Source organism: Urocitellus parryii, chromosome 5 (assembly GCF_045843805.1).
Source record: "Urocitellus parryii isolate mUroPar1 chromosome 5, mUroPar1.hap1, whole genome shotgun sequence".
Lineage (NCBI taxonomy): Eukaryota > Metazoa > Chordata > Mammalia > Rodentia > Sciuridae > Urocitellus > Urocitellus parryii.
The window spans coordinates 155,914,471-155,938,315 of NC_135535.1; the positions used below are offsets into that span (position 1 = coordinate 155,914,471).

General features: G+C 35.5%; 1 non-coding gene across 1 annotated transcript; it reads left to right on the forward strand.

The window, feature by feature from the left end:
- Nucleotides 1–19,682: 19,682 nt before the first annotated feature.
- On the forward strand, nt 19,683–19,764 carry Trnas-uga (transfer RNA serine (anticodon UGA)). Its single transcript has one exon. It is a non-coding gene; the product is annotated as a tRNA-Ser (tRNA).
- Nucleotides 19,765–23,845: the final 4,081 nt, after the last annotated feature.

Here is a 23,845-nt window from a genome sequence, read left to right on the forward strand (position 1 = left end):
GATCAGAACTCAGGCCTCCTGCATGCTTGTCAAGCACTCTATCACTGTGTTCCCTAGGTCTCCACCAGCCTGGATCACCCACTGAATTTGTTTCTTTTCTTCAAAAGAAACATTACCTTGTTTGAAACATTACCTTCTTTGGAAGTTCCTCCTGGCTTTATAAACTACTGCCACTCTTCCTTGCTCTCCAACTAAGTTATATCCCAAGTTACATATGCCACCCACATTTATTAAAGTACCTTCTACATACCTCTATTATGTACATACTTCAGTTAATGGTACACTGATGCATGCTTTTCTTCCTAAATTTTTAGAAAATCTGTGTTTATTATGAAGATAGTGAAAATACACACACTGCATCAAAATTATTTGTTTAGAGCTGGGGCTATAGCTCAGTTGGTAGAGTGCTTGCCTTGCATGCACAAGGCCCTGGGTTCAATCACCAGCACCACAAAAAAAAAAAAAAAAAAAGAAAGGAAATTGCTTGTTTATATATTTCTTCACAATGAAAACTCCAGAATACTTTTGTGCTCAGTAGCACATGCCTGTAATCTCCACAACTTGGGAAGTTGAGAAAGAAGATCACAAGTTCAAAGCCAGCATCAGCAACTTAGCAAGGGCCCAAGCAACTCAGTGAGACCCTGACTCAAAATTTAAAAGGGCTGAGGAGTGGCTCAGTGATAAAGCACTGCTGAGTTAATTCTTGGTACCAAAAAAAAAAAAAAAATCTACCATACCTTAATCATTTTTATGCTTCTAGTAGTTGTTCAGTAAATTAATAAATTGAACTAGCTAATATGTGATGCACTCTTCAGTGAATGGACAGAACGAATCAGTATGAATATAATCACACACGTAAATAAGTAACTCATGTTAAATAGGTTTCTTGAATTTAATAAATACATGCATAAAATTTACCAAAAAATATATACAAAATAAAAACAAAGGCCAGGAATCTTTCCTTATTTTCCAATTAGTATTTTAAGTTATGATGCCCAAGAATTTTTCACAGATTACAAAAAAATATGAAAGGAACTTACAATTAATGGTACACTGATGCATGTTTTTCTTCCCAAATTTTTAGAAAATCTGTATTTATTAGGAAGATAGTGAAAATACAAGGATTCTACCAAAGATAACTTTGAGAGTCATAATTTGAGTTTAAAAAAAGAAAAATAGAGATATGGAATAATGCCTTCTTAAAGCATGTTTTCCACACATACACACACAAAAAAAGTTTTAACTTTTCCAATAATAAATATAAAAAAATTAAGCATTATTAGTCTCAAAACTAGAAGGCTAAAACCAGAATCTCAACAACTGCAGCAAAGGTGAATCTAGATTTAAACAAACACTAACGGTTCCTCTATTTGTATTAGTTAATAGTTACTGACGATTTATTATGTATCAGACACTATGCTAGCACTTTAGATTTAATGTATTGCTCGCATGTATAAATTATAATTTAGACATAATGTAATGTTCACATCTCTAAATTAGATACTATTCCCTCCCCAATATTTTACTGAGGAGAACATGTAAGGTCAAAGAGGTTATTTGCCAAATACTAATTCCAAAGACAAATTAGCTTTGTAATTTCAAAGCTAATAAATGGAAGGGTGCTTTATCTGACTACTCCAAAGGCCCTCAATTAACCACTAAACTCAAGTATAGAAGTGCCTCCGTGCCAAGATTAAAAACAAAGAAAAACTAATCAGTGTCAAAATATCTTCTTCAATTGCTTATCATAGTCTCCAAATTCCTGCCTTTACAGGATTCTAGATAAGACCTGAGAAGGAATGTGAAAACATTTGATGGGAAGAAGTATACAGAAAGAACTAGACCAGAGAATGAAATACTTAAGCAATAAAAGACCCCAAAATTGAGGAGACAGGAAGTACAAAAAGGAGGTGTCAGAAAGAATAGGCACAATATGAAAAACACAAATAATAATAAATTATATTTATTATGGATATATTAATAAATATTTAAATAATCACACTTAAATTGTCACATTTATATTATGTAAATTAACTTTTTAAATAAGTTAACATTTTAAGCACCCACTATTATTTACTTTTCAGCTTTACAAAATTTGTCCATGTCTCTTTGACAAAGTAAGAATATATTAGTAAGTACACAAGGATAACATAGTATGCAAGGAACTGATCCTTCCTTCCTAATCTTGCCTACTAAAAAGACAACCAACCCCAGTACAAATTGTGGAAAATTAGAGGAATGAAATTATAAACTATTCAGTAACCTTTAATTATTATGTTTACAGAGTTATCTTTAAGTAATCTTTAAATAACATAGACAATTCTATCCATAATGCTAAATTCACAAAAGTCCAAAATTTTAAATTATATAGATCAAATTTTCTAAAATTTATATAGATATGCATAGAAAAGAAGCTGGAAGGAAATATAGAGGGAAGATAACTTTTAAAAACACAACAAAAGAAACCTTTCATTTTCATCTTTATGTTAGGATTTCTAAACCAGGCCTAATTTTCAAATGCAATTTCAACAAAAACACAAGAAGCCACCAGTGTCCAACACAGTGATTCTCAAAGGAGAAAGTGTGGTTCCTACACCAGAACACTGGAGGACTTGTGAAAATAGATTGCTGAACTCCAGTTCCATCCATTTTCCTGAAAATGACATGATTTCATTCTTCATCATGTTAAGCAAAAATAAACCAGAGACAGAAAGACAAATATTGTGTGTTTTCTTTAAAAGAAAAAAAAAATGAAAGTAGAAAAGGAGGCTGAGGCTAAAAGGGAGAGTATTAGGAAGGATAGATACAATTAAAACACAATATATAAGATGTAGGGGGCATCTGTATATGTAATGCCAGCAAATTATAGGCAGAAGAATCCCAAATTCAAGGCCAGCATGGGAGAGACCCTGTCTCAAAACAAAAAATCAAAAGGGCTGGGCATCTAGCTCAGTGGTAGAGTGTCCCTGGTTTCTATCTGCAATACTATAAATAAATGAATAAACAAACAAACCATAATATATGTTGCATGGAAATGTCACAACAAAAACTATTAATTTGTACAATTATAATTGATATTTATAATAATAATAATAACCTTTAAAAGAGGCTGACCCAGAATGAAAGTGCTCTGCAGACTGTTGGACTCCACACCTGAGTTTCCAATTCAGTAGAATCTGCATGTTTAACAAGTTGCCACATGATGCTAATGAACCACACTGAAAATCACTTATCTAAAAATTACATTTAGGGACTGGGGTTGTGGCTCAGCGGTAGAGCGCTTGCCTAGCACATGCAAGACCCCGGGTTTGATTCTCAGTACCACATAAAAATAAATAAATAAAATAAAGGTATAAAAAAAAGTTTTTAATTACATCAAATTATTGTGTATATACATGTATTTGTGCATATACATTTATTTAACATATGTAATTTAGTTTGTTTTTATTTATCACTTCATTTTTAAACTAATTTATTATCTATAATTATTAAAAATTATAGCTGTGGGTTAATTTGTAAAACTTCATAGTTAACTGATTGTTATGTGGTATTTTACCCCACACTAAAGAAAAAAAAATTAAGTCATCTATATATTTGATTGCTAGAATGATAAAATAAGACCAAAAAAAAAAATCTGGCTTTACCAAAGCTGGTGACAATAGCCTTTCTAGAGGGTATGTTGCCTCCTCTGAAGCTTCCTTATTAATTTCTAAATCTCACATACCAAAAAAAGAGCTGTTAATAAGAAAAGCAGGAATTTGAAGACAATCTAATTCTTTAGAGTTTTAATATTTTAAATATTTAAAATTTAAATTTAGGAGGAAAAGCACTCTAAGATGCTTAAAAGCAGTCTGGCCCCTTTCCATTCCCTTTTCTTATCACCCCCAAAAAGGCACTAGAAAATACTCCATTGTAACTCCAGCCACTTTAAAGCCCTATCCACAGGAGAATCTTCATCACAGAATGACAATGATGATCATCATTCAGCATGTGACAAATGGCAACACAATGTGATAGTGAAAAAAGAAACATTTACAGATCTATTAACTTATTTGTTAAATGAACCATTTCCTCATGTGATTTTTCTACTATCCAGCCTGCACTTAAGTTCTGCAGCAGTATGTTTCTAAATATCTCAAAACAAAAACAATAAAGAAAATGTTAATATAATTTTTTGAATACTATGCCAATTCTAATTTAATTTCTACATTGCTAGATTCAAGGACAGGAAGGACATTAATATCCCTTTGTGACTTTCCGATAAGAAAACATATACTGTGTGCAATGTAATTTTGAAAAAAAATTGCATGTCAGAATATAATAAATCAGATATTTCCAGATTGCTGATAATATTAAGAACAAATTTTGAAATCAAGGTAGTTTATTTTCTAAGAATCAGTATCAAGGTTTAGCAATTCTTTCCAGGTGATGAAAATGTAGGTGGTAGAACAATGTTGCTAACATACTGAATGGTGTCAAATTGTCTACTTTAAAATGGTTAATTTTATGGTTTGTGATTATATTAGTTTCACCTTAGATTTTTAAAAAATGACAAAGCAATTTTCACAGCTTGCAAGTCATTTTAAGAGTCTTACTCCAAACTTGTACAAGACGAAAAATATCCAAGAGGAAAATGTTGAATTTCCTTTGCATAAACCAAAGGTCAACTAATCTGGAATGCTAAGCATTTCATTTGACTGATAGCTCCACCTAATTGAATCTTCACTTACTCTCCCTTCTCTCCTGGACAGGCAGTCCCAGGCTGACATCAAACATGTATTTTGTGATTCTAGGAGAAATTTTTAGAATTTCCAAGTTAAGCTACATATATTAGGGCCTTAAAATCAGAGAGGTAAGTAAGTGACTTTTAAATCCATCAGATTTAGATGGCTTGGATCTTTCAAAATCAATACAAATTTAAGCCTTCATTGGACTTTTCCAGGAGTGGGGTGGTCTTTCTTTCTTTCTTTCTTTCTTTCTTTCTTTCTTTCTTTCTTTCTTTCTTTCTTTCTTTTTTTCTTTTCTTTCTAAGAATGTTAAGATCTACTGAGCAGATGCGGTGGCATAGATCTATAATTGCAGCAACTTTAGAGGCTGAGGCAGGATTGCAAGTTTGAGGCCAGCCTCAGCAGCTTAGTAAGGCCCTAAGCAATTCAGTGAGATCCTGTCTCAAAATAAAAATAAATAAGTAAATAAGGGGCCCTAGGTTTAATCCCCAGTACAAAAAAAAAAAATGTTAAGACCTCTGGGTTCTGATTAAATCAACATTTTTTAAAACTCAACCACACTACACTATCAAATATATGCAGGAATAAAAACATTTTTAAATGCACAAATTTTAAAAACAAAATTTTCCCTTGTGTACACCCTTTTCAAGGAAGCTATGCTTCCCTAAACTAAAGGAGCAAATCATGAAAGAGGAGAAATAACTCAGGAAACAATAGAAGACATTACGGGAAAGAATTGAAGGGTGATCTCAGGATCACAAGTGAGCAGTAGATTAAAACTAGACCAGACTAGAATACAAGCCTATAAGACTCTAGAAGAGATATGTGGATGAATAGAAAGAAGAAAAGAAGGGACAGAAGGAAGAAGGGAAAGGGGAAATATAAAGGCAAGGAGAGAGAGAGGAAACCCTAATAGATTAATTGGTACGTTTAAGTATAATGAGAACCAGACACACTGACACATACCTATAATCTCAAGACACTCAGGAGGCTGAAGCAGGAGGATTGCAAGTTTGAGGCCAGCCTCAGCAAATTAGTGAGGTTCTGAGCAACTTAGTGAAACCCTATCTCAAAATAAAAAAATAAAAAAGGGCTAGGGATGTGGCTCAGTGGTAAAGCACCCCTAGGTTCAATACCCAGTACAAAAATAATAATAATAATATATGTACATATGTGTGTGTATGTGTGTGTATTGAGACTTATGGTTCTTTTAGATAATTTGAAGATGAAGTAGTGATAATCACATAGAAAATTAAGCAGACAAAAATATATAACCACTAATACTTGGGAAAACAAAAGTTCTGACAAAAAAGAAATGTAATTATAATATATGGCTTACCTGTGAATAACAATTTTATAATAATAATGTAAACATTGAATATTGATTTAACTAAATATGATCATATAACTTAAAAGATATGGGAGAGGAACAGTGTATTAAAAGATAACAGCTTATATTTTAGTAGTAGAAAGTCAAGATAAAATCTGAAACAAAAAATTCAAGAGGGACTGGGGTTGTGGCTGAGAGGTAGAGCACTCGCCTGGCACATGCAAGGCGCTGGGTTTGATCCTCAGCACCTTATAAAAGTGAATAAATAAAATAAAGGTATTGTGTCCAACTACAACTAAAAATATATACATTTTAAAAGTTCAAGAAATATCAGTAAGAATATTGTTTAGAAAAATGAAATATCAGACTAAACAAGAATAAGAGTTAAAATTGGTTATTGTATCCAGAGAGAAAGACAGAAGAGTGATGAACACAGTATAGGCAATGCTATTGTAAAGAGCTCAGTGATAGTGTTTCCCTAGCAAGTGTGAGGCCCTGGGTTTGAATCCCAGCAATACCAAAAAAAAATTTTTTTTCAAAATCTTGTGATTCTATTTTGTTTTTAAACAAGTGTTTTTTGTCCATTTGTTTTTGTTTTATTCTTTTTGTTTTGTTTTGTTTTGTTTTGTTTTTGAGGGGGGGTCTTGTTTTTGTTTGGGGGTTGGTTTTATTCCCTTTTTTTCTGAAACAGGGTCTTGCTAAATTGCCTGGGCTGGCCTGGAACTGGCAATTCCCCTGCCTCAGACCCCCACCCCTACCCCACCCAAGTACCTGGAATTTCAGGCCTGTATCACTGCACCTGGACTAAACAAGTGTTTTTATCATTAAATAAAAGGCAAACCTTGGCTGGGCATGTAATCTAGTGGTAGAGTATTTGCCTAGCAGGATGAAGTCCTGGGTTTAATGCCCAGCATTGCCAAAAAATAAAAAATAAGCCTTAACCGAAAAATAACTTTGGATTGTATTTTAAGAATCAAATAAGAGTACTACAGTATGTAAAACAATTTAAATTACAACATGTTTATCAGTATATAGATATTTCTTCATTTAAGTTAAAATCATTTTAGGGCATTTGAATGAGATATAGTCTTAGGAAAAAAAGTTGTCATAAAAATCCTAATTTTCATGAATATTATTGACTTTATCTTCTGGATCAGTAAAAACTTCATGTTATTAGCTGAGAAGTACAAGCTGAGAAGCCACTCTTAGGTGTTTTAGGTACCTCTGGTTTTTTATATAACTTTTTAATTAAAAATACATTGTTTTAGGACATAAAAGCATAACCCTTCTTTTCAGAGCTCATCAGATAGAATGGTCTTAAATTTTACTATGTATTTACTTGGATAATGAGCCAACAATACAAAACAGGCAGTGATTTTATAATCAAGATATTATTCTAATAGGGTATGAAATTAGATGAAATGTCTTAACTTACTGTATCTCACAACATATTAGTTTCTCATTATTTTTTTTCATTTGTCATGCAACTCCACAAGAACTGATGTAATAAATGTACAACTTATCAAGAAAACATTAAGAATTAGGTTAAAAATGGCAAATTGCTACCTTTACATTCTCTTCTTCTCAAGACTCTACTAACATTGTAGAGTTAAGTATACAAGTCAAGCTCCCAAATGAGGGCAAACACAGCAAGCCTGAAACAATATTTGTGGGGCAATGCACAGAAATGAGAACTGTTACAGGTATACAGTCCCTGCTGCCTCTTATACAGCTAAAAATGCAAATGTTTAGCTATGTAAAATAAGTGCATGGTCGAAAGAAAATCAAATAATGTAGGAGAGATTATAATGAGTTAACCTTATTCTTATTACACAGCTAAAGATTTAAATTTTAAATTTAAAAAAATAATGAAGTTCAGTTTTGGAAAAGCTGAGATTAAAAAATTGAGATAAACCACATGAATTTTCTTTGAAAAGTTGCTAGTATACTTCCACTTCATATTACTTATTTTTCCTCAAAACAGTACCAAAGTTAAATCATGATCAAACTATTTGAATATATCAAAGGTATTTCAAACAACACATCTAATCTAGAATTCTAGATTCTTCAACCTACTCTCTTTCTCTAATCACATTGGCCCCACTCAGGGGCCCCACTCAGGCCCTTAAACCAACATTTGGGAAAGAGGCTGGTCTTCGCTTGGTGAATGACCCACAAGGAAGACTGCTGGTGGTCTGCAGTCTCTTCTATTTCCTAAAGCAATTCATTTCTGTCCTCAAACTTGTCCTCACCACTCAGAAAAGTAAGATCTGGGCTCACCTTCTTTAGAAAATAATTTAGCAACATTTTCATTACTGGAGCATGTTTCTTGGCAAGTGTCACACATCTTCCCCACAAATACTCCCTCTGTCATTCCAAGTATCTTATTCCTTCCTGGAATGTTTACTTCTTTTCCTGCAGGATATTTTGGAAAACATGACCTTTTCCATTACTTTATATTGCCATTGATGTTTTAGTAACACTTAAAAGGGGACATTTTGGGCAGATTCCTGGCAGTCAGACCCTAAATTTGATTCTGGTAAGAAAGGAAGGAAGGAAGGAAGGAAGGAAGGAAGGAAGGAAGGAAGGAAGGAAGGAAGGAAGGAAGGAAGGAAGGAAGGAAGGAAGGAAGGAAGGAAAGAAGGGAGGGAGGAAGAAAGAAAAGAAGAAATCACAGTCCCTATAAATTTATAGTTTTCCTTTCCACAAAAAGGTTGCAGTTAAGCCATTGAGAGGCAGACAAACTTTCAGAAAACTTATCTTCCACCAGAGAATTTGTTTTAACATTTCATAACAACCACATCAGAAATTTTTTTATTGTGTCTAGCCTGAATTATTTTAGGAACATTTTAAGTTCCTTTCTATCTTCTATGTAATATCCACTCACAGACCCAAAACCTTATTACATAATATTTCTCTTTTCTTGCTTTATGACCTGTCAAGAAAACTCCCTTAACTTTTGTTCAAATACTAGCTCTACATTTTAATTAATTCAAATTCATTGCCCTAATTTAAAAAAAAAAAAAAAGAATTTTGTGAAGATGAAGCTCCTGTGGTCAAAATCAGTGTGCAGATGGAACTAAAAGATTAACAATCATACTAAATGTTCTGAATCTGAAATTAAGAGCTAAAAAATTTAGCCAGGTGCAGTGGTGCATACCTGGAATCCCAGAGACTTGGGAGACTGAGGCAGCAGGATCTCAAGTTTAAGACCAGCCTCAGTGACTTAGTGAGACCCTGTCTCAAAATAAAAAATAAAAAGGGCTGGGATGCTACCGTTGTGGCTCAGTGGTAAAGTGCCCCCTGGGTAAAATTCCCAGTAGCTTCCTGCTCTGCCCTCCAAAAACAAAGAGTTAAGGAATTTGTTATTGAAAATTAAAATCAAATAGGTACAAATTTATTTTGAGTGTCTATCAGGGCAAGGCTCCAGTAAGGATAAATACAAAGGTTCGATGATGTATACGACACTGAAAAAGTAAATAATCTAACAGAAGAAAATAATATGAAGGGTTTAACCTATTAAATAAAAAGGCAATTAACACAGCATTAATCAATTGAAACAAAAGAAGATATTATTTCTTGTTTAGTTAAAGACAAATGACTGAAAAGAGAATAAGCTTAAGAAAGTCAAGACTGAAGAAACGGATATAGAATACTCCTGAAATGAATATAAACTAGAACATGTCTGAAGGACAATAAGAACAAAAATCCTCTTTTAAAAACATATTTTTTGAAAAAATATTAAAAAGCTTATCCCAAAGAAATAATCAGGAAAGTATTACTTATAAGAATTTAAAGTATTTATAAGAAGCAAGTAACATAATTTATACAAATTAAAAATTAGAAATAATCTAAATATCCTAAAGCACATAATTGGGTTTTTTTAACTTATAAGTGGATATTAAAATGATCACTTAGCTGAGTAACCATTCATATATCAACATGGAATATCTTTGAGATAGAGCAAATGGGAGGAAAAGCAATTTTTTTAAAGTATATAGTGTTTCTCCAAGTGAAATGTAACAGTTTTTTTTTTTTTTTTTTTTTAGTTGTAGATGGACACAATCCCTTTATTTTGTGTATTTATTTATATGTAGGTGCTGAGGAATGAACCCAGTGCCTCACACCACTTAAGCCACAACCCCAACCCAATGTATCACTGTCTTTAAAGAGATAATATCTGTTGGGAGCCAGCGACCGCACCCTGAATATGGCGCTGGTCTCTGCTTCCGCTTCGTTAGCGGTTAGAGTTCTTAGAAGTAAACAACTCCTTGTAAGGCTGTGGGCTGGGCTCTGGCCTGCTTCCGCTGCGCTGTACCTATTAGACTTTCCCACGTGGTGCTAATTCATTGGCGGGGGCTGGGTACTTAAGCTAGGGCAGACCGACCGCTCGCTCTCTTGTTCCTGTTTTCTCATCATGCTTCAAGGGTCCTGAATAAACTGCTGAAAGAAGAATCCTGTGTCGTGTTTCCCTTGCCAGCGAGGGGTCGAGACAAATATCCCCAGATATTCTGATATAATAGGTCTAGAGCAAAGTCTAGAAATGTAAACTTTTTAAAAATACAGTTACCTGGATGATTTTTTTTTTTTATATTCCAGGGATTTAACTCAGCTACTTCCCAAGCCCTTTTTCATTTTTTATTTTGAGACAGAGTCTTACTAAGTTGCTTAGGTTCTCCTAAGTTGCTGAGATAACAGGCATGTACAACAACAACCAGCTTAACTGGGTGATCTTGATGAAAGTGTTCCACAAATCATCCTTTGAGAAATGACGCATTACAATATCTTGAATCTGAGAAACAGGATATGCATAAAATAGAAAGATGAGGAAATATAAATATATAGTTTGGAATAGATGTCAAAGTAGGAAGAATGGAAAATAATAGAAAAATGATATATAAAACATCAATTCAATAAACTATTATGCACCCACTAAAATAATAACCACAATGACAGAAGGAAACAGAGGATGTAAGCCAACTTTAAATTGCCTTAATCAATGACACAAAAACAAAAAATCCAGCTCAAAAATGGGCAAAAAAGACTTAAGTAGACATTTCTCCAAAGAAGATATACTAGTGGCCAATAAGCAAAAAGCTCAATATCATCAGCCACTAGGGATATGCAAATCAAAACCACAATGACACTGATAAAAAAAACTAGTTTTTAAAAAGCACAATGAGATACAACTTCACATCTACTAAGATGGATATAATTTTTAAAACTGTTGCTAGGTTGTGAAGAAAGAGAAACCCTCATACATTGATGGTACAGCTGCTGTGGAAAAGAGTTTGACTGATTCTCAAAAAGACATAGAATTATCAAATGATTCAGCAATTCTACTCCTAGGTATATGCCCAAGTAAACATCTGAAAATAGATGTTCAAAGACTTGTACATGAATATTCATAGTAGCATTATTCATAATATTCAAAAGGTGGAAATAATCCAATGCTGAATTAATAAACAAAATATGGTATGCCCATATAATGAAATATTATTCAGCCATGAAAAGAAACATTGTATATCAATGTTCAGAGTAGCATAATTTACCATAGCCAAATGCTAGAAGCAACCCAAAAATCCATCATCAGACAAATGGATAAATAAAACATAATATAAATTTAACAATAGATTATTATTCAGCCAAAAAAGAAAAAAAATTCTGATAGATGCTACAATGCGGATAAACCTTGAAAAAATAAACCAGAAAAAAAATGATAAATACGGTATGATTCTACTTATATTAGGTATCTATAGAGACAGAAAGTAGAACAGAGGTTACCAGGGGACAGGGGCTGGAAGGAATGTGGAGTCGTTTATTGAGAACAATTTCTGTTTGGGATTAAGAAAACTCTCTGGAAATAGACAGTGGTGACGGTTATATAACACTGTAAGTATACTTAACACCTGTATATTGTCCAGTTGAAAATAGTTAAAATGGTACATTTCATGTTATACATATTTTTACTATAATATTTTAAAAGGCAAGCAAGATAAAATATTGTCAAAACCCTAAGATAGATAGATAGATAGATAGATAGATAGATAAATAAATAAATAAATAGTGATGTATGCTTTAACATGGATGAACACTGAAAACATTACGCTAAGAGAAAAAGCCCAGAAACAAAAAGTCACATATGATTCCATGGAAATGAAATGTATAGAATAGGCAAATGTATAGAGACAGAAAGTGAATTATATTGCCAGGCACTAGTTAAGAGTGCATGAGTGCTAATTACTTGATGGTACAGGGTTTCTTCTTTGAGTGATGAAAATGTTCTAGAATATAGTGGTGATGGCTGTACAATACCATAAATGTGCTAAAAATCACTGAATTGTATACTTTAATAGTTAAAATTGTAAATTTTATGTTATGTGAAATTTAATTCAAAAAAATGAAGACAAAAAAATTACCGTGCACACAACTAAAACTTTGTAAAAAAAAAAAATGTAAGTGTAGGGAGAAACACTAAAAAGGATTTTTTTTAAAAAGGCTTAGATGAGTTTTTTCAAATTTTTAACATTATTTATATTGTTTTCATAAGAAAAAGAATCATGTATCAACCATCTATTATATACTAAGCACTGTACTAGGCATTTTCATGAATCACAAGTGTTTTCCAGACTGCTGGGTGAACAAGAAATATTTTTTATTTTAATATCTTTTTTTATTAATTTATTTTTCTGTGGTGCTGAGGATCAAACCCAGTGTCTCACACATGTGAGGCAAGCACTCTACCACTGAGCTACAGCCCCAAACCCACTGATCTACAGCCCCAGCCCCAACAGGAAATATTTGAAAGAAATATGGAAGTGAGCAAAGGAATCTAATTATTACCAGGGTTGGGCAGGCAGGGTACTAAATGCCTTAGTTATCTACTGCTGTGTAATAAACTACCCCAAACACAGCAGCTTTAATAATATTTAGGAGATATCTCTGTATATTGAATAGCATAAGCATAGATATTATACTTAAACTTAATGTAATGTTTTTTGTTTGTTTTGTTTTTTCAGATGGGAGTCTTACAATGTTGCCCAGGCTGGTCTTGAACTCCTGGACTCAAGCCATCTTCATGCCTCAGCCTCTTGGATGGTTAATTTTATATGTCAACTTAACTGGGTTAAAATGCCAAAATGGCTGGTAAAAAATTACTTATGGATGTGAGGGTATTTCTGGAAGAGACAAACATTTCTGAGTAAAGAAAACCACCAACACCAATGTAGGTAAGTACCATCCAATCCACTGAGGATCTGAATAGTATAAACAGACAGAGAAAGGTTGCATTCTCTCTCTTTTCTGGAGGTGAGACATCCATTTTTCTCTCCTCTCAGAATCACACTCCTGGTTCTCAGGATTTGGGACTTGAAGTGAATTTCACCACTGGTTTTCCTGGTTCTCCAACTTGCAGACAGCAGATAGATGAATTTCCCAGTCTCTGTAAACTAATAAGACAATTCCTTAATAAATTTCCTCTTAAATATGTATCCTATTGGTTCCATTTCATTTGGAGAACCCTAATACAATCAAAGAAAAAGATATGGTTTTCCTTTACAGCTTAGCCCCAAAAGAAAAATCAAAATTAGTAAAAAGAGAGGGCTGGGGATGTGGCTCAAGCAGTAGCACGCTCGCCTGGCATGCGCATGATGCTGGGTTCAGTCCTCAACGCCACATAAAAATAAAGATATTGTGTCCACCTAAAACTAAAAAAATAAACATTTTTTAAAAATTAGTAAAAGAGATAGTATTATAAAGAAAGAGGGCCATGTTATAATTTCTTAATGTTATAAGAAGGGCAGTCTGTGGATCTAGTTGTTTCCCAATTATACATAGATCATAGTTGTCTTTTAATATAATTCTCAAAATTCTTACTTCAATTGCCTTTATATCTCAGAAGAGGATATACAATCAATAAATAAATATATGAAAAACTGCTCATCAACTCTAGCAATCAGAGAAATGCAAATCAAAACTACTCTAAGATATCATCTCATTCCAGTCAGAATGGCAGCTATTATGAAGACAAATAAAAATAAGTGTTGGCAAGGATGGGGGAAAAAGGTACACTCATACATTGCTGATGGAACTGCAAATTGGTGCAGCCAATTTGGAAAGCAGTATGGAGATTCCCTGGAAAACCGGGTATGGAACCACCATTTCACCCAGCTATTCCTCTCCTCAGACTATACCCAAAGGACAGCACACTACAGGGACACAGCCACATCAATCACTACAGGGACTATACCCAAAGGACAGCACACTACAGGGACACAGCCACATCAATCACTACAGGGACTATACCCAAAGGACAGCACACTACAGGGACACAGCCACATCAATGTTTATAGCAGCACAATGCACAACAGCTAAACTGTGAAGCCAACCTAGATGTCCTTTAGTGAATGAATGGATTAAAAATGTGGCATATATATACACAATGGAATTTTATTCAGCATTTAAAAAGAACAAAACCATGGCATTTGCAGGTAAATGGATGGCACTGGAGGAGATAATGCTACGTGAAGTCAGCCAATCCCCCAAAAAACAAATACCAAATGTTATCTCTGATTTAAGGAAGTTGACTCATAGTGGGATTGGGAGAGAGAGCATGGGAGGAATAGATGAATTCTGGATAGGGAAGAGGGGTGGGAGGGGGCAGGGATTAGCAAGGATGGTGGAATGTGATGGATATCATTATACAAAGTACATGTATGAAGACTTGAATTGGGTGTCAACATACTTTATATACAAACAGAGATACAAAAATTGTGGTTTATATGTGCATTAAGAATTATAATGCAAAAAAAAAAAAAAAGAATAGTGTTACCTTAGATTAGGTAAAGGGAAGTGAAAGGAAGGGAAGGCAGAGTATGTGGGGATAAGAAAGATAGTAAAATGAAACAGACATTATTACTTTATGTATATATGTGACTGTATGACCAATGTGATTCTACAATATGTATAATCAGAAAAATGAGAAATTATACCCCATCTATGTATGATATATAAGTGCATTCTACTGTCATGTATAATTAATTAAAACAAATAAAAATTTTTTTTTAAAATTGCCTTTATAAAAACTCCACTACCATCGATTCCATACACAGAGCTAGTTCAGAGGGTTTTATATGGAACCAATTCAATTCTCATAAATAATCGAGTATAATATTTCATTCTTAATAAACTTATTCTGCCCTTTGGTATTTAATTTTGCTTAAAAATAGATTAGGATGTGTGGATAGGTCCAGATTTCTACTATCCCAAAGTCAAAGAGAATTTCTTCTTTAGAAGAAACTTGAGATTGAACTTTTCACTGGCATTGCTTTCTTTAAGAAGAGAGTCTAACCTTCTTAATTCTATTTCTTACTTCTTAATTTTTCATGGCATCAGCAGACTGATTAGGTGTGAAAATTCTGTAAGTTCCGCTAGTGGTGACAAAGTTGTACTTTAATTCCTCTTCAAATATTTATGTATATGCACCATAGTGACTAAAATGCAATCCACAATTAATTGCTTTAGTCCTCAAAAGTCATTTGTAATGAAGCAATTCTTTGATAATTATTTTCGTCGCTTTTCATAATTCCTATAATTTACTAACCAAATTTTCGTAAGGGTTTTATTATCAACAATTTAGCAAATTTCTTTGTCCAACTTGTACTAAGTCCTCTCATTTTGGTATCCAAAATGTACTCCTAGAGTTATTCTCCAACTAATGTAAAAAAGTAAATTCAAGAATTTTGAATATTTTATAAGTGGCTAATATTTAGAAAACATTAGCAGTCCCTCAAATTCTGCATTTGCCAACTCTATTCCTTTCAAGTGGAAACTGAAAAGCACATAAGGCAACTAAGTCAAACTGACTAGACTCTGATCAGCCTTCAGTGATTACTATGTGTGTGAGTATATGTATGGGGTTTCCATGATAATACAATTGTAAAAACAAGAGACCAGGGATTTTGAGTCTAGAGGTATATGGTAGGCAAGATTCTAAGATGGTCTCCATGATTCCCACTCCCACTGTTATCACCTATAGGGTCCCCTTTACTTGGACAAGACTTGTGAATATGGTGGAATAGTCACTTCCATGATATTATATAAATTTCCACTGTAATAGACTAGAGAATTTCTCCTGGTGACTGTGAAGAAATAAAGTACCATGTTGTGGAGAGGACCTCGTGACAAGGAACAGTGGGCAGCCTTTAGGTGCTGGGAATGCCCTCTCTCTCTCTCTCACTCTCTCTAACACACACTGCCAGCCAGCAAGTCCGACAACTGCAGAAATTAATTCTGCTAACTACTAGTTGTTTAGAAGGGACCCAGAGTCTCAGTCACCACCTTCAGACCTGGTGAGTCCTTGAACAGAAGACCCAGTCAACCCATGAGTACATAAAAACTGTAACCTACGAAAACTATGAGATAATAAATCTGTGTTGTTTTAAGTCACTAAATTTATGGTAATTTCTTATATAGCAAGAGAAAACTAATACATGTTTCACATGTCTATTCCTTGGACAGAAGAAGCTGGGATACCTTGAATAATAGCTGAAGTGAGTTTTCATTCAATTGGAAGGGATGGTTCTCTTTAAATATAATTGAGGTGTCATTATCAGTTGGGAGGACCAAGCTGGAATAAAGATGACTAAAAACTATCCATCATAATATATTCTCTGACATCTCATATGTCAACATTCAACTCATAAGTCTCCCCTACTATTGCATTTGTCTACTGTTATATAGACACAGAAGTGTCTATAACAGTGATTTGTGTGACACTGCACCAGAGACTAACAACTTGTGTAGGCAAAAAAGTCTAATGAGAACATTAGGCTAATATTATATGTTGTAACTCTGAATCTTCCACTAATTAGCTCTGCTTGGGTAAACAACCCATGGGTCACAGTTTTTTGTCTATACATGAAAGAATTAAACTAGCTTTCAATGCATCAAACTTACAGGCTTTTATAAAGTGCCCCCCAAAAAGTCCAGCAAAATAATTCAAAATAAAGTACTGATTTGCTATAAAGGAACTGATTCCAACTACATACCCCATACCTCCTAGTTTCTATATCTGAAAGTGGCATCAAAAAAGTTTTTCTGGGAAAGTCACACAATATTGGCCTTCCTTACCCTAAAGTCTAAAAATCACCACATAAAAGAACAGAAGGGGAGCCAGAAAGGAGTAAGCCATCAGCATCACTAGGGGACCTCTACAAACTGAAATTTGCATAACTGCAAACCAATGTTTTACACTGATATTGCCATGAATTATATTTATATTATAACCATTTTGGAACACATTTTTTTTTTTGCTTCTAATTCCCTAATTCTCTGTTTGCTGTATTAAATGACAATGCTAAAGACCAACATCAAATTTAGAAGAATTCATTTGGAAATTCATTCAAGGATGGAGGTCTATAATAATTTTGATCCCTTGGGCCATTTAATATAATCAATCAGGAGGGATATAGCAATTTCTTTATTTAAAGCCTACATTAACTCAAACAAACTGAAAATTAAATATTAAGTATAAATATTTCACTTTTGAATTGTTGCAAAGAAATTTCATTCTTTTGAAACATAATTACTTCCTTTTAAACAAATGAAAGATGTTTTGTAGATGAATGGATAAAGAAACTGTGGTATATATACACCATGGAATATTATATTTTAATGCTGAATATCATTCAGCATTAAAAGAGAATAAAATTATGGCATATGCAGGTAAATGGATGGAGTTTGAGAATATCATGGTAAGCAAAATAAGCCAATCCCAAAAAAACTAAAGGTCAAATGTTTTCTCTGATCAGTGAATGCTGATCCATGATGGTTGGGGGTGAAAGGGGCAGGAGACACATGGGAAGAATGGGATTGGGCAAACTGGAGGGTGGGGAGGAGTCATGGAAGTAGTAAAGATGGTGGAATGAGATGCACATCATTATCCTAGGTTCCTGTATGATTGCAGGAATGGTGCATTTCTACATTGAGTACAACCAGAAAATTGAAATGTTGCACTCCATTTGTGTATGATGAACTGAAATGCATTCTGCTGTCATGTACAACTAAGTAGAACAAATGAAAAAATAATGATTTTTTTAAAATAAAATTATCAAAACAACAAAAAATATGTTTTAAAAGGGGAAGGGGAGGTTAAGGAACAAAAAGAGCTTTCAGTAAATACTATTATCTTTTAACTGCATAGAAAGAAAGCAAAAAAATAGATAAAAGGAAAATTATCAAGATACAACTAATAAAATGATGAGATTACGTTCTAGATTATTTCAGAGCACACAGAGTATCTAAGAACATAAAAAGACAAAAATATTTTTATTCCTGAGCAGTGTCTATTGGAAAAAAAGAAAAATGCCAGTGAATCTCATGGATAGGATAAATCTTATGCCTGGGAATGTTGGGAATGACTTTGCTCTCTTGCAGTACCCATGGAGAAAATGGGACCACTTGTGTAGCTCTTGCCAAATTAAAAAACAAACATTGAAACATAAAATCCCTAAAAGAATAATCTCAAAATTAGATAAAATTGGCCCTTACCATTCTCAAGTTTACTGCTCCCCTTCCACAATTAAATGGGGTTTAGGCACTTCACCTTAATTTAGTGAAGAGAAATGGTGTCAAAAAATCTCAAGAAAAATAGGTGTGAACACCTATTAAGGGAGAGCACTTAAATCCAGGATTCCCGAGATCAAGGATTTGCCTAAGGTACCTTGAGGAGGAGGACGCTGACCTTTCCCGCAACATTGAAGCAGTTTTAAACTAGTAAAAGCCGCGGGCAGGAGCTGCGCATGCGCCCTGGCATCGGGGGCACCTCCCCGCGCGGCTCCCGGCTGCCCTGGTCCCCCTGAAGTGGGCGAGGAGAGTGCAGAACTCCTCCTTTCTGAGAGCTTTAACTAGATAACACAAATAAAGCACCCAGGGCAGTAGCCAAACTAAACGAGGGAGGAAACGAATGGCATTTAAAGGTAATGAATGCAGATCTAATGCGCGGAACTTGGTTCTCAAACTATGTCCAAGGATATCTGTCTCCTGAGAGAGCGGAGGCCACACTCTCCCAGTTGTGGAGATGAAACCTTTAGAGAGATGAAAATGGGAGATGGGCTGCTTGAGCAGAAATCCGGGAGGGGCCATCTTACGAGGAGAATTTTGAATCCTCACGCTTCCCTCCCCAGATTGCAGGAACAAGAGTTCAGAAGGCGACCCCGCCTCCCGAGGAGAGAGCCGCCAAAGGCGCATTCCTCACAGAAAGGCAGACATTTTCGATAGCGCGGGCCCGCTACACGGAAGGCGAGTGATGTTTGTTTCACAGGAATCTCAGAGAGTCAACGAGGAAGCGGGAGGGCAAAAACCTAATCAGCGACCAGAAACTAGGTTAGGTTGAGATTTTCGGAACGCAGCTAAGGGAAGTGTTTTAAAGACCTGCGTATACCTCTACTGAAGGGTATTTCCATTATTTCTTCACGTCTACACGGTCAGTGAGGCAGCCCGAACCTTTAGCCCCAGTCGCCTCAGAGAGGAATTTAGGGCGGTTGCAGGCTCCGCCCATTCCCGGGTCTGGCGCGAGCGCAATGGTTGTTACACTAAAGTGTCTCCGCCTTCCTCCTGTCCCTGTGGCAGCGATGGCCGAGTGGTTAAGGCGTTGGACTTGAAATCCAATGGGGTCTCCCCGCGCAGGTTCGAACCCTGCTCGCTGCGGAAGCAGGTGCTTCTGATTTTTAGCTTTTAATAGCACCTACCTACCAAGGATCAGCCTTACCCTCCTTGCTGTGTGTCCTATATCCGCCTGCCTGCTGAGTGCTTTACCAAGCAGAAAGAAAAGCCAATGAATACTGCCCGGAGAGTACTCTATTTTATCAAGGAAAGAAGTCTTCCTCTACCCTAAAAGGCAAGGGAGCAGTTTTAGAATCCTGATGCTCAATATGAAGGGCAGGTTCACAAAATAGAGATAAAATGCATATAATCAATGGTGGAAGTTGCAGGCTTCCTCAGCCTGAAAAAACTATCATCTCACTAAAACTAAGGGCAAAGCTATGCTACCTATCCTTCCATCTCAGATTCATCACCTCCAATGGTTCCCCAACCGTATCTAAAAGTGATGCTAATTTTTAAAATTTAAACTTCTACTTATAAAGCATGATAAATGCATCCACATAATGCAACACTACACATGTAGCCATTAAAATGATTTCATGATGTGGGAAGGCCTGCCGCATGCATTGCCAAATGCAAAAGTCGGACACATTACAAAACAGAATATGACTACATTTTTGTTAAACAATTCATTTTTATACTGGCATGGGGGAAATGGAAAAAAAGTTAGCAAAAAAGAGAAAATAAATGGAGGCTGGGAAGAAACACACCAAAACGTTAGTAGGATTGTTATCTCTGAGTGGTAGGATTTGAGGAAATTTTAATTTTCTTAATAGATAGTTGTGCTTAACTGAATTTTCTAAAATCTTCATATTAACCCGGTTTTGTTTTAAATAAAAAAGTTGAATCGTAAGGTCAGGCTTCCTCTTTTTTTTCCACCCCCCTTCACTGTTCAAGGTTTATTTGATGTTTCAGTTGATATGACACTTTGGAAAAACATCAATTTCCTAAAGTTAAAAATAGGAATGGCTTATAAAACCCTGAAAATATCCTGATGCTGGGTCATATTTAACCCGCATAGTCCTAAAATAGTATATAATAGTTTCACCATCTCTAAAATACTCCTGCCAGTGTTGCACAGGCTCCAGTTGCTCTTCCTCTTTTCTTTCACCCCCTTTCACCGTGTTCATTATGCTTCCTAGGTGTTCTTGTATTGTTCTCTGACGTCTCTAGGATAGAGATAATTTTCTGTGATCTCTAAAGTGGATTCCACCCAGTCAGCCTACAATATTTGGATAAGTGTCCCCCAAAGGCCCATGTGTTAAATGTTTGGTCCCAGGTGATCCTATTAGGAGGTGGTGGAACCTTTAGGAGAGAGAGACTTATGGAATGTTCTTAGGTCATTGGAGGTATACACTTCAAGGGAATTGTGAAACCCCAGCCCCTTCCTCTGTCTCTTTTGCTTCTTGGTTCATAAAGTGAGCAGTTTGATCTGCCACATGCTGCCCACCTTTGCCATGTAGTACCCCTACCAGTGGCTCAAAGCTATGGATCCACCTAATCTTAGACTGGAACCTCCAAAACCATGAGCCAAATAAACCTTTTCTTTTTTTTTTTTTTTTGAGTTATAGTTGGACACAATACCTTTATTTTATTTTTATGTGGTGCTGAGGATTGAACCCACGGCTTTGCATGTGCTAGGCGAGTGCTCTGCCACTGAGCCACAAACTCAGCTCCCAAAATAAACCTTTTCATTTAGAAAATTATCTCAAGTATTTTGTTATAGTGACAGAAAGCTACTGTTGTACAGCTCCATTCCATTTAAGACTTGGCTGAGCATACACACTTACCACATTTTAAATCTTCAATCTATCCTCTCTTTGCAGTCCCCATCCCTTCTGCTCCCATTGATATCACTTATAGTAACTGCAATCATTCCCTAGCTGTCCTCCTTCCTTTTATCAGTAAGGATCAGCTGCATTACAGAAACCCAACTCTAGTAGTTTAAACACATAGGGGGTTTATCTCAAGAAATCTGAGAGACAAATACCATATCTGGATCCAACAGACTGAAATAATATATAACTTCTCATTTATTTCAGCAAAAAACTTTTAAGAATTTTTAGCTGGTTGCGGTGGTGTACACTTATAATCTCAGCAGCTTTGAGGGCTGAGACAGGAGGATCCCAAGTTCAAAGCCAATCTCAGCAATTTAGCAAGGCCCTAAGCAATTCAGTGAGACCCTGTCTCTAAATAAAATACTAAAAGGGCTGGGGATGTGGTTCAGTGATTAAGTGTTCCTGAGTTTAATCGCTGGTACCAAAAAAAAAAAAAAAAAAACTTTAAGAATTTTTGACTTAGACTGTCTTAAAATGTTAATGCAAAAAAGGGTCAAACATGCCATCAAAAAGGCAAATATAACCAGGTATTGTGGCACACACCTGTAATCTCAGAAGCTGAGGCAGGAGGTTTGCATGTTCAAAGCCAACCTCAGCAATTTAATGAGGCCCTATGCTACTTAGTGAGACCCCATCTAAAAATGAAAAAAATAGAGCTGGGGCTGTAGCTCAGTTCCCCAGCACCACATAAAAACAAATAAAAGTAAAGATATTGTGTCCATCTACAACTAACAAAAAATACTTTTAAAAAATGAAACAACATAAAGGGGGCTGGGGTGTAGGTCAGTGGTAGAGCACTTGCCTAGCATGTGTGAGGCACTGGGTTCAATCCTCAGCACCACATAAAAATAAATAAATAAAATAAAGGTATTGTGCCATCTACAACTACAGTATTAATTTAAATAAAATAAAAAGGGTTGTAGATGTAACTCAGTGGTCAAGTACCCCTGGGTTCAATCCCTGTTACAAAAAAAAAAAAAAAGAAAGAAAGAAATCCAGGGGTAGGATATTCTGATATGGAACAGAAAGTGCTCTCTATCTTTATGCTTTGCCTTTTTAAATACGTAAATCCTGCCCCCTGCTTGTGCCTCACAGTTCCAATGTGGCTGCTTCATCTTCAGATAGAAGGATAAAGGCAAGAACCTTCATATTATGTCTCACCTACCCAAACTATGTAATATGGTTACTTCTATCTACAAGAAATTCTGGGAGGTGTTTTTAGCTGGGTGTGTTGCTACTCAAATCAAAACTGAAATTCCATTTGTAAAGAAGAAAGGTAGATGTTACTGAGTGGCCTACTCCTGTAATGGGAAAATCAAAACTTTTATAAGCATAGGAACTTCAAAGACAGTCTGGGCCTGCCTTCCCAACCTTTCTTCCTCCCTTTTTTTTTTCCCCTAAATTATTGGTAGGCCTTCCCGCACTGCTTGCCAGCTCTTGCCTTTCAACCTTTTCTACATGTTCACATACAACTACCTATAATATCTTTCTTCTCTTGCCTTCACTCCTGTCTCTTCATTAACAGACAAGAGCTGCCCAGAATTGGAAACCCCTTCCTATTTAGGGGACTTGCTCTCCTTTTGAGTCTAGATGTGAAACTGCAATCTATCCCCACCCCAATCATACAAAATGAAAAACCACTTACTTGCTGTCCCAGCCTCCCTCATCCCATTACTTATCCAACCCCAGCGCCACTGAGTCTATCCCAAATGTGCTGCAAATTCACTTTATTTTGTATCTACCCTACCACTCAGTCTAAATCAATACTATCTCTCACCTCAGCTATTTCTCAACCTCCTAATTGTCTCCTCCACCCACTCCCCTCCTGCCTGCTCTTTAAAAATGTACGTTTAGTCTGCTAACCCTCTTCTTGAAAACTTAGGAATTCTCATATGTTCTTATAATAAATACTAAAATCATTAGCATGACCCTGCAGTGCTTTCATGGCATCCTTGCTGGGGCTCTCCTTGTCATTCTCTAGTCATATTTAGTTCCTTTCCCCTCCAAACCCCTGTACTGAAGATTTAACCCAGAGGCCCTCTCCCACCAAGCTACACCCTCAACCCTTATATTTTGACTCAGGGTCTTACTAAGTTGCCTAGAACTAGGAATCTTAATGCCTCAGCCTCCTGAATCACTGGGATTGCAGGTGTGCACCACCACTGCCAATCCTTCTTTTAGTTCCTTGAAGACACCAAATTCTTTTCCACCTTAGAAATTTTATACATGTTCCAATGTTATCCTCCTTATCAAATTGGTCAGGCCCCCTTATGATGTGATTTCACAAC